Source organism: Halichoerus grypus, chromosome 6, assembly GCF_964656455.1.
Source record: "Halichoerus grypus chromosome 6, mHalGry1.hap1.1, whole genome shotgun sequence".
In the NCBI taxonomy this organism is placed as follows: domain Eukaryota; kingdom Metazoa; phylum Chordata; class Mammalia; order Carnivora; family Phocidae; genus Halichoerus; species Halichoerus grypus.
This window is the reverse complement of record NC_135717.1, coordinates 145,763,264-145,776,258: the sequence shown is the minus strand read 5'-3', so window position 1 is coordinate 145,776,258 and position 12,995 is coordinate 145,763,264.

The following is a 12,995-nucleotide window of genomic DNA, read 5'->3' as shown; positions in this document are numbered from 1 at the left end:
TTTCATACTATGATTTATAGTTCATGTCTTCAAGTGGCCAGTTCTATAAGCTAAACAATATAAAATGTTATACTCTAGGCTTGTAAGAAAAGAAACTGTGAAGAAGAAGGGGGAAAAGAGAGAATCATTATTTAAACTCTAAATGAAACAAAATTTGATCTTATCTCATATTCTCCAGATGATAATAGACTGATATCCAATAACTTGTCTCCTCCTTTCAAGACTTTTGTGGAAAACAAAAATATCTCTATAGGCTTAAAGCACTTTTTAAAGTGTGTGTTCAGATACTCCCTTGATAGCCATACTGAATTGTACTGGGTGAGTAGAGCTCTTCAGCAGGTTTCAGTCATTTGTATTTCAGTCCATACAAATGAGAAATGGAAGAGTTTTTGTTTAAAAAAATTCTTTACATGATAGCAGTTTAACTTTTAGTCCAGGTTTTTCAGAATGATAAGAGCAACTATCCTTGTAAACTCTGAAAGAAAAAAAAAAATAATTTACTTACACTGAAGACCATGTAAAGAATGTCTTTATTCTAATTAAAATTATGGTATAAACAAGATAAACATTTCCTGAGGAATTAAAATGATCCTAACAGAATCTCTTATTTCATTAACCTGGTTGAGCGTAAAGTATTGTTTGCATAGTGTACCTTAATTTTGATGCCGCTTTTATCAGCCTCAATTTTAAACCTCTCAAACATGGAGTGCTGACTTTTCAGGGATCCAACAGGAAAGAAAAAAGATGTTCTGTATTTTATGTACAGAGTCTACTTTTCTTTTTTCAAACTCAAAGACGAGGAGACACAAGGTGCTTAAAAGTATACTTGTTCCATCATCCTCAAAGGTTATCTTACAGAAGCAGGACAGGTTTAAGGACATGATCAATGGCTCAGAAGTTGCTGGCAAAACAGCTCTGCCTTGAGTTTCAATAAGGATTTGGCACTAGAGGAAATTATGTAAACCATGATATTACCAAGGAACCTAATGACCCAGATACTAATTCCCCTCCAGGTCCCTTATAGGAAGGAAGGTGAGGGAGTAGAAGGCCAAATAGGGACATAGAAACAGAGCTGTTTGATAATAATGGTTCACTCTTCCCTCATGAGAGGAAAATGACTCATTCCACTCCAGTTCCATAGTCTACTTGGAGTTCTAGAACATGCTCTTACTTTTCTTTAGGCTACAGTGACCTTTGTCCTTTAAAATCTCCACCTTTTAAAATTTGTTGTACCATTTGAGGAAATAAATGCACAGTTAATTTCTATAATGCACTAACATTACCTATTAATGTTTTCTCAATGCCTCATTAATTTTCCTAAATCCTGGGCACAATTCCCAAAAGGAAATGTCAACTGCTTATATTATTTCCTCTTCAGTAGTTTTTCAATACTGGGAACCTCAGTAACCTGATAATTTTCTTCAAAGCACAGCACAACATTAGGAAGACTTAGTCAAAATTGAACGTTTTCTAGAGAGTTAGGCTCCTATTTTACAATTGCCTTTCAAAAGTAATCACTGGATTTACAATGAGGTTTTGTGGCAATGACTCAAGTTTTCCAACTTGGAGTTTCCAGAAATCTTCCCCTCAAAAGAGAAAGAAAAGGAGGAATTAAGAGAGAAGTTATTTTAGACTTTCATACGTATTAGGAAAAGCTGAAATGTGTGTAAACTACTAATTCTTACCCTTCATAGATTTTACTTACAGCACACAAAAAAATTGAAGGGAAAGAATTAAAGGTTTCAGAGAGAAAAGGAAGGGTACAAGGTGACTGCCTCTGAGGATTCTCTTAAGATCATAACAAGAGAAGCATTTCTATTTCTTAGGGCTCTCAGAATTCTTCTGGACCAACAACCATGCAAATTTTTGGAGAGAAATGGAAAGATAAGAAAAGGTACCCTTATTTTTCCTAAAATGTTGGCTTCCCGGGAAGACAGCTGAAGAACCAGTTGGTTACACACATGCCCTATTCCCTCTCCTTTCAATTTTCTCAGAGAAGGAATGACTTGAGTGGCATCGTGTATCACAGAACTAGGACAACTGGAGGACATTCAACCCTACAGTTATCTGGACCTGAAATGAGCAGGGTTCTTTGAAGCCTCGGTAGGAATGAATGGATCATTCTAGAAAAGCTTGTAAAGGGCAATTTTCTCCTAGGAGTCTTTGTAGGGAGTTTCAGACTCATAGGCCTCCACAGTTCTTAATTTCACTTATATATTAACTTTGTGTATTTCTTAGAAACCTAAAAATTAGGGAAGCAATTTAAATAAATTTGGACTGTTTGCCATTCAATTCTGAGTGCATTAATATTTTCAAATGAGCCCTACTACCATAATATGCCCTACAAAACAAAGAGGGTTTATTTATGTCAAGTAATTTGGGGAACCAATAGACACTTTATTTACCTCTTGGAGATTCACAATGATCCTCAAATGTTAAAGTCTCCGTGAATCCTACAATAGAGTTTAATGTTATTTAATTCATTATTTCCCAAACTTTCTTTGAGCATGGAATATTTTGTTATCTATGTAGTTGTTGTTTCTTAGATATACTTATTCAAATTCTGCCTAGCTACTTGTTTATGGAACATTCCACAGAAAGTGCTGGGCTTGGGAACTACAAATATATTTGTCCTTCAAATCTCCCTTGTGGGAAAGACATGCCATAATTCACATTTTTTTACATGTTTAAGAGGGACATTTCCTGGGGCGCCTGGGTGGCTCAGTTGGTTAAGCGACTGCCTTCGGCTCAGGTCATGATCCTGGAGTCCCTGGATCGAGTCCCGCATCGGGCTCCCTGCTCGGCAGGGAGTCTGCTTCTCCCTCTGACCCTCCCCCCTCTCATGTGCTCTCTCTCATTCTCTCTCAAATAAATAAAATCTTTAAAAAAAAAAAAAAAAGAGGGACATTTCCCCTAAAACTACAGTGAGCTGTACAAATCTTATCTTGTCATACTTTAACTGGCATTACTTTTTCTTTCCTAGTTGTGTATAAAATAATGGTGTATCCTACAACAGTGGTGTCTGATTTGATGGAATGTCCATGAGAAGATGGGACACAGAAAGTCGATGTTTTCTTTTTCCTATCTGTGTATATCCAACATTATATTCCAAGTCAAGAGTGTCTCTATTATCTAGCTTAGCACTGGATACATAATCAAGTTTTTGGTAAAATTAAAGAAAGAACTGAAGACAGGCATGTGATTTCTCTTACAGTCTACAAAGATTTAGAGTCTCAGAGGTTTCCTGATTGGAATGGAAACACATGCTCTTTCTGGAATCGGGTAAGGTTTCCATGGCAAATTATTTCTTTTTGGCCTCTGTAAAGAAAGTATTTGGCATCTCTTTTGTTGACATTAAACAATGTCACTTCCCAATTTCCATGCAGAAGTTCCCTGTTGCCAGTTTAGAGTAGTTTTGCATTACAAATGCTTTTTTGGTTCCTGTTCATTTCCCCTGTATATTTTAGTCTCCATTAAACACACTTGTGTAATGTGTTTTAATTCTGAGAGTCTTCAATTTTGATGGCTTCAAATTATATTTAAAAAGAAAATAACATTACAATTTTTTTTCTCTTTAGTTGGATGGCTGATTGGTTTCACTATTAATTTAATATCCTGGCCATATAGGGTCAGTTCTAATAAGCACTTTCTCCCATCAAACAGCTATTACAATGATAGCTTCCCAAATAAGGTCAGACTTTCTACCATCTAATACAAACTAATTTTACTTTGCACTACAAAAAGTACTTGTCACTATCAAATTATCTTAGATCCCTGGTTGGAGACACAGTGCTTAATCGTTATTCTGATATGTCAGATAAGCAGATTGTTTTAAAAACTGTGGCAAGTGTCAAACAGTTATTTCATTATTTTGGAAATAATGAATTATAGAAGCAAGACAAAAGGTTACTTGCTAACTTTCTGTCTATAGAGACAACCACTTGTAAGATCCCCAAAACAGTGACTCGTGATTTTTAAATTTAATATGTGAACTGTAAATCCCAAATAAGTCCACATCACACTTTTTTTCTTTATCCTTATTCTTTATTTTGCACATTGGAGACTCAAGACTCTTCAGATTCTTGCTAGAATGACAATTCACTTGTCAAAGGTTTGTCATTTCACCTCATGGTGTAGGAACTAAATCTATGTCATTTCCAATATTTATCTTGTATAGTCATAGAGGAAAGTTTGGGAAGAGGAAGGAAAGTGTGATTCATCTAAACAACCATCATTTCAAAATTGTATTTCTTTTTCTCCTCTGTTAAAAAAAAAAGTCGTCGGTTAGAATTAAAGGGGCTGAAAATGTATGTTTTTACATGCTTTTCTAAGATATTCATCCCAAGAGCATTTCTTTCATTGTACAATATTGCAGTTAAAAATGTGGTTACATAGATGACTTAAGATGTCAGAAATGAGTGACTTTCACTTGAGAATATTTGTGTTTTGAGGAACTAACACAAGGTAAAGACATAATGGAAGAGTTTATGTTTTGATCTCCTAGGACAGCACATAAATGGCTAATTATCAGAAATACTTCAAGCCAAGGGAATCATGGCCAGCCAAGATTCCTTAAGAATTCTATTACAGTGCCTCAATGAACACGGGAGAATGAATGGATGAATGAAACTTAGGCCCTAGAACCTATTTAGAACAACTTGGCAATATTTTGAGGGCATTTGTGGAATAAAGGAAAAGCCTGAATTTTGTTCTGAATCATTTTTGTCCCAAATTAAAGTGCTAACATAACCAGATTTTCTGCCAATATAAAACATAAAACATCGCTTTTTTCCCCTTACCTATAGTTATAATTACCTCTTTCTTGCACTTAGTGTAATAATGAAAAAAGCATTGGTTTTGGAGCCAGACAAACCAAATATTTTATTAGACTTTAGTACTGGACTCTAAGCAGAGCATTAAGTTAGACAAAATCAAGTTCTGCAAGGCTCTGTTTTACTGTCATTTCCCTTCCTAATACTCCTTTCTACTTCCCTTTCTCAAATGTCCATCTCATCTACCCTTTGTCTTATCATCCAGGAATTAAGAAACCAAATCTCTCTGTCAAAAGCCTCCTCTAAATGCATTGGGGGAGCATGGTTATCTTCCTAGTGTACTTGGGAGCTTGTAGTTCAGTTCATCCCTGTCACGAGAGCCTCCAATTCCAGTATTTTCCAGCACTGACAGACAAAAAACATAGACATTTCTAACTGGGTGAGTTTCAGTTCTTTTTTTTTAAATCCAATCAGCACAGTGTTCTCTATGAGAGACTAGCAGAGCTGTCCTTGTCCCTGTTGCTCTCTGCTCTGGGTTCCCAGAGTCAAAAGCAAGGCCTACTTTTCCTGCTGACTTGCCTGTACTTCTTCACTCTCTTCGATTCTTTCCACAGGGAGATATGCTATCACTGGGCATATCTGGACATGAAGTGGTAGTCCTAAAGCATTTTCACACACATAAAATTTTTTCTCTCTTCCTACCTTATCATTGAACATGTGGGAGTTTGTTAAGAATAAAGGACTTAGACATTTGTGGCTTTATGAAAAAAGCATCTCAGATTTAGAAGTGATAGCTTCTAGCACTCATGAAGAACACAGTCTAAGTTAATAAGAGATGGAGAACTCTTATCTGAGAACTCTCACCATTGACTCTACTACATAGTTATGCCCAGGCTAGGATATCAAGAGAGAGAACATGGTTACTAAGTCTCACATTTTTTTATTATTATTATTATTATTATTATTATTATTACATTTTTACAAAAGTAAGCTCCTCACCCAACATGGGGCTTGAATTCAGGATCCTGAGATCAGGAGTCACATGCTCTACGAACCGAGCCAGCCAGGTGACCTTCACATTTTATATTTAAACCTCACTTTATTAAATCTCATTTCACTTTATACCCATACTTAAGTCAACGCAACCCAATTCTACCCCCCCCAATACCTCCTTCTTGCTAATATCTTTAAATATGCTTCCAGAGTCTGTTCAAGTATCCTCTTCTGGATAAAGCATTTTACTACCAATCTGGGCACCTTTTGTCAATCCCTCCTCTACTTCATCAGACTTTATCCATACTTCTAATGTAGTATCTATCATGAATAGTACTTATCACTTTCATGAGCTAGCATAGCACCTTCCAATAGGTCCTAAATGATATCATTGCTGGGATGGATGAATAAATGGTTAGCTGGATAAGACTTTTTTTTTCTCCCCCTGCTGGGCTGTAACCTTGTTCTGGGCTTGGAATCCATCCTTGATTGAGCAAGTGAAGGTAACTCTCTGATGTACAGGCATTTTCTGGATCAGGTTTGCTCAGTGCTCAGTACTGGTATCTTGACCAAAATCTAATTTAATCCACTACTTCTTTCTATTTATATTTTTTATGATATCTCTTGATCACATAATACAGTAAGAATATGCAAATTACTAGGAACAAAGATCAAGATGTATGTCTCTATCAGACGCTCGCTTACTTCTTGAGAACACAGTGCCCCATTGTGCTGATTACCTGCTTATGTTTTTTCACAGAAAGTTCCACAAAACTCCATCATCCATCTTCTTATAGTCTGTCATTGTAATTTGTAATTTTTTAGAGTGTATTTTTACAAGGATAGAATATATACATTCCGGACACTACAATAGTATTGTCTGTGAAATTAATAAAAGATGCATATTCTGTGGAACCAAAAATTTTCAGACTATTCCTGAGGATTAATCCAAGGGCATTTGAAATGTCTTCTGAAATTTGTTAGTGTTCAAATATTCATATGTAATCTCACTCCCAGATGGGTTATGGGTTACTCAACTTTTGGATAACTAAATGTTTAATAAAATTTTCTCAAAGTTGAGTAATTTTTTAATATTTTCAGAGGAATATATAATAGAAAAGCCATAGATATTATAAAAATATATATTTATCCCCCCATGCTCAATAGGTGAGAGATAGGTAGGTAGATAGATAGATAGATAGATAGATAGATAGATAGATAGATAGACAGACAGATTCCACCCACCCCCTACCCACCCCCCCAGGAGCTCTTTGGTTTAAGAAGTAGCTAACTTTCTAACAAGGAGCTCCATCTAGTGGTACAATTAGAAATGTATCAAAGGCAGGTATTTTCTAGGAGAAAAAAATCATAGCACAAATTGTTTTTTCTCATATATATTCTAAATTTCTGTGTGTGCATGTGTATCTATGTGTGTCTGTTTGCATGAGTGTATATGCATTAAATCATCAGTTAGAAATTAAAATTCAACTTCCCATATAACAATATTTTTGCTATATTTTATAAAAATTGTAGCAAATATTTAAATATTTACTAAATTTGAAACTCCTTATACACTTGTTTAACTGATTGTAAATTTATTTCTTATGAACATTTATATGTAGCATATATATCAAGACTAAAGATAAGGAATCAAAAATTTTTTTTTAATCCCAGAGACATCACATTTTCCTTTTAAGTTAAGTGAGATAATACTTAACAGTGAATTTAGAGCATCTAAATTATATTCAGAAAAACTGTCCTAAATACTGTGGCCTTTCTTTCTTCTTATCTTTCTGTCCTCACAAGTTAAAACTCAAGTCCATAACACAGAACATCAGATAAAGGTAAATTAAGAAAACCACAGAATGTAAGAAAAATAAACAACGGCTACTTCTCAGTGACTGTCAGAACAAAGCTGAAGTGACATACTTTATTTGTTGGCTGAAAACATCTTGTGTCAAACTGCATCCTGGCATTTAAACAAGGAGGAGAACAGTTTCTTTTTTGACATGATCTGTACTCAAATGGGTGGGTAAGAAGATGCACAACAAATTAAAGCACGTATCTCGTAACAAATGTACCATTTTATATCTGTTTGTTGTTGAGTAACGACTTCAAAACTAAGTAGCTTAAAACAATCATGTTATATCTCATGCCTCTGAGAATTTGAATAGAGCCCAGCTGGGGTTTCTTCCGCCCCGTGTAGCAATGCCTACAGACACTCAGTGAGATCTGGCCGACTTGGAGGGCGAGGAGGGGGCCTTCCTGGGGAGAGCAGGAAGGTGGAGCTCAGCTGGGAGTGTTGACCGCAGCTCCTGGTTGTCATTTCATCAGCATGACAGCCTCAGAGTGATCGGACTTCTTACGTGCTGGATCAGGGATTCAACAGAACAAGGAGGAAGCCACTGCATGGCTTTTAATGACCTAACCTTGTACTTCGTAGAGCATCAAAGCAATTGCACCCTCAGTTAGGAGCTCACCCAGACTCACTTGGATAAACACCCCATTTCTGGATGGATAAAAATGTCAAAGAATTTGTAACCACATTTCCAAACCACCAGACATCTAAAGGGGAGAGTTGAAAGCACTAAGAATATCTCATCTATAGAAAAGAAGACACAAACAAGTTCTGATGACTGCCTTCAACTATCTCAATGGTCACCAGTGAAATTAAGATACATTCAAGAAAATGGATATCAGTACTAACAAGTGAAATTCTAGAGATAAGTATTTCAGTTTGAGATAAGGAAGAAGAGTTTTCTGGTGGCTAAATCTTCCCACGAATATAATAAGCTGCCTTGGGAGGCAGTGAACTGTCAGTGTGCAAAAGGTCATAGATGCTACAGATACGATACCTACATCGTGTGACAAGTTAGAGTAAGTGGACCTCAAGCCTCCAGCAATGCAGCTGAATTTAAAGAGATTAACCTTGTCCTCCATAGTTTGGAGGGAAGATATTTGGAGTAAGATTTATGTAACGTATAACATGACAAAACACCTACTTCCCACATTGCCTTTCTGTTGTAACACAATAACTAGTTAACTCTGAAATAATTAGTGATCTGATTTAGATATAGAAAATGTCTATGGTGGTATTTCTGAATTCTGCTGCACATTAAAATCACCATAGGAAATAAACAGACAGATAGTGGTTCCCTAGTCCGAGCCCCACAGATTTTGACTTAATCTAGAGTGGGTTTTAGGCCTTGGTGTTTTTTAAAGCTATCTTATGTTTTATTTTTTAAAGCTATATTTATGTTTTAACGTTATTTTAATGTGCAGTTGGGGTTGCGGACCAATGGTTCTAACAAGGGTGCTGCCCAGGCTCTCGGGCGTCGCTGTGGGAACACTGTGCCGGTAAGCAATCCCCTGGAAAGTCTGGGAAAACAGGTAGTCCTAACTTTAAAACAGCAGCATGTGCCAACAACCAGAAGAAAATCAAAATACATTTTTTTCATTATGCTAATGACTAGGTCTACCTAAATGTTCATATAGAGCCTGAGGAACTTCTACCTTGACTTTTCAGAGCTGTTACCCTCTATAGATAGAAAGTGCTTATTTAATGTGATTTCAGGAGACAGATCTGTCCCTTATTAAATCCAGATAGACTGTGACCAAATTAAAAAAAAAAAAAAAGGATCATATTATAGTCATTTTGGGGACTCCAATGCCTAGCACTCTGCTTTATATGTTAAGACTTCAATGACTGTCAAGTTGAATAACTACATAGAATAGAAATTTGATAATGTATTTTAGGGACATAGAATGAGAGGTCATTTATAGAGGCTCTTTAGAGGAAGACAAAGATTTATGAACAGTAACTTTTCTAGAAACAAGTGTATACTGTAGACCATTTTCATTTGAACTTAAGCAACATTTTTTTTATATCAGTCCCAATTTCGTCTTGGACATTTCCTGAGCCACTTGTTTTTGATGAAATTAAAGAATTTAACAAATATCTAAAAGGTTCATTTGAGACCAAATCTATGATTCCCAGTACATTTCCTATTAAGTCCCCCATGTGTTATTCAACATGAAATTCAGATTGAAGTGAAGGGTAAAATTATGTTTGCCATTTAAAAATTAGTCAGCTAGAAACTTCAGATCTCTCAGGAACCACATCACATCTAACTTCCTGCTCTGGTTTGGGACTGAGGATGGAAGAGAGCCCACTGTAAGTTCTGAGTAAGAACTAGAATCAGTCTTCATTTTTATTTGAAGGCCTTAAATTTCTAATCACACCACTGAAGTGAATTATTAGTTCCAAGCATCAGAGTGAGGGCTAACCAAGATACTTCAGAGTTCATTCATCGTTAAATCAGCACAGTGTGAACATCGCAGCACGATGTTCAAACACTTAAAACACAGATCTCCAAAAAGGATGTTTGACAGTCTTTAAAATTTCCTCACAACTTTGGATAGAAATTATTTCGTGCTATGAGCCATAAGAAATAGGTAGGCTGCTGGGCCAAATTCATCATGAAGATTGGTGCACATGACAAATTACCTGACAATTTTACTTTCTAGCCCTGGGTGGGGTGGGGGGAACCTTTAAGTAAACCACTTTATTTTTATTTTGTGAGGTTTCATTTTCATTAAAATGTGTTTTACTAATTAAAAGAATTTTATGCCTAGTCCTTACATGAATGATATATAATGCAAAAAGCAAAACTGGAAAAGCAGGGAAAATATGAAAATGTGGGTAAACCCCATGTAAAAATCCATCATTCTTTTGTTTCTAGAGTGTACTTAGTAGTGAATGTTACTTCCCTGAAGGCTGGTATTGTAACCTTATTTATCAATTGGATTCCCAACACTTAGCACAGGGCCTAAACTAGAGTAGGAATTTAATTTTTTTACTTGAAAAGAAAATTAATAATTATGTTAAAATAAATAAACAAATGTATCAAGAAGAGTTCCCTTTCTAATAATCACAAATTTTATTTTAGGGCAGAATTAATTATTATTGTTAGGGCATAATTAATCATGATTTATACTTTTCCCCCCAATTCTAAGCATATATGTCAAGGTTTATTTTTATAATATCATGAAATTTTAACTTTCTATTTATATAAAATACCTTTTTCTTAGTGCCAATGTCACTTTTAAATTGTGAAATTTAAGCAGATTAACTAGATACTGTAAGATGTTGCCACATCCACAGTGATGTTAATCTAACCAAAGAGTATTCCCAAATATCTTTATTCCTTTCAATCCATTAAAAAAATAAAACTAAATAAAAAGGAATACATATGAAATCTATTCAGTAAATGGTGAGAACAATGACTTCCCTGTAGTCTCCTTCATAGAAGCAACAATAGTTCCAGTCAATTCCTACCTGGACAAATAAAAGAACAAAATCTTTTTTGTTTTGGGAGTGGAATTAAGTCTTAATTTATCATCTCTTCTCCAGTTTGACACTTCTCCTTTCTTTCTTCTCTGCCAGGAATACTTACTTTTCCTTCTGTCTTATGTTTCCTGTCATTACATCCCTGCTGAGTTTTTCCTATTTCTGTTCTTGGGATATTTTATGAGAGAACAGAAAGAATGAAGAAGGTTAGCTTCCACTTACGACACTTTGCTTAATCCTTATGGCAGCCCCATAAAGTAAAAATAGGAAATTTCAGAGTGATTAAGTAAATATTGAATATTATTCAGTAGCTTGCAAAGTTAAGATCTGAAAACAGGTTTGCCTAGACTCTAAGTTACTATATAGAATCACCTCTTTATTGGTGATAGTTTGGGGCTAGCAACATTCTCCATTCTATTCTCTGAGAAATTTCTAATTTGGGTAGCTAACTGACCTTGGAAAAGTGACCCAGTACTACTCATTTAACTAGTAGTGCCGTATTCAGCTCTTTGGAAGGACAAATATTGTTCAAGGACAACTGACTTGACCTAAGTACCCTCGCTACCTTGTGCCAGGAGCCAACCTGTGTTACTAAGAAGGAGACCAATTTGGGGTCTGAGAGCCATCGTGATGATGAGAAAACCAGCAGCTGTGCTACTCTGTGGTTTGTCTTCATTCTCATGTCTGTTGTCCTCCCCTTCTCCCAGTATTACCAAGTCTCTGAAGTTAAGAGAGAAACCTCCAACTCAGAAAGCTGCTATTTCCCTCTGTGAGAAACCTAGGGGTCTTATGCTGCCATTATTTTGATATGTATTTTCCTACATGAACCCAACTCTACTTTGCAAAAAAAACCTAACATTTAAAAAATATTTTTAAATACATATTGACTTTTCCAGGAATGCAAGTACTGTATAATAAGGAAAAAAAAATGTACTTTTATTTTTTTCTGGAGCCTTATTAAGACTTGTTCACCATTTTAGACAATCATGACATTGATCAAAATTGTTTATTTACTTGCCAAAACAAAGCCCCTGTATTAGCTTGCATTGTTTAGCTGTTGCATTATGATGATTTTGTGTTTAAGTGCAAGTATCTAACTAGATTGTTTTCTAGGACACTTGTGCCTGAGTATTAACATATGGAAATACAGATCATTGTATCATCTACCCTTTCATTGTATTTTATTATTATGAATGGGCATTAGGTAGATTTATAAGGTATGTTTGTAGATGAGATATATTACCAATAAATTTAATTTTAGGATATTTGTTCCAAAAAGGAATTGGATCCGAAAGGGATGACAATTTCTACTAGCTCAAACTCACCTTAATGTGGCAAATTTCTTCTGAAAATCTGAGCTAAAGAAATAAATATTTAGAAGATTGAGAACAGTTTAACTTGGCTGCTATCAAGAACTCAGGTATACCTACAGTGGTCCCAGACAATTGTTTCTTCTACAATGATACCAGAGATGCTGGGGGGCATGATGGTCCTTTGAATCAATCTTTTTGTCCAAGAGCATTAGCTTATAAAACTCATGATACATCCTATTTACATGAATTCATTCATTCATTCATTCATTCATTCATTTTTTAGTTTTGACCTTTTATTCAAATTCCAGTTAGTTAACATATAGGGTAATACTAGGTTTAGGAGTAGAATTTAATGATTTATCATTTACATATATCATTTACATACACCCAGTGCTCATCACTTGTGCCCTCCTTAATACCCATCACCCATTTAACTGATCCCCCTGCTCACCTCCCCTCTGGCAACCCTCAGAGTTTGTTCTCCATAGTTAACAGTCTATTTTCTGATTTGCCTCTCTTTTCACTCCCTTACGCTCATCTGCTTCATTTCTTAAATTTGACATATGA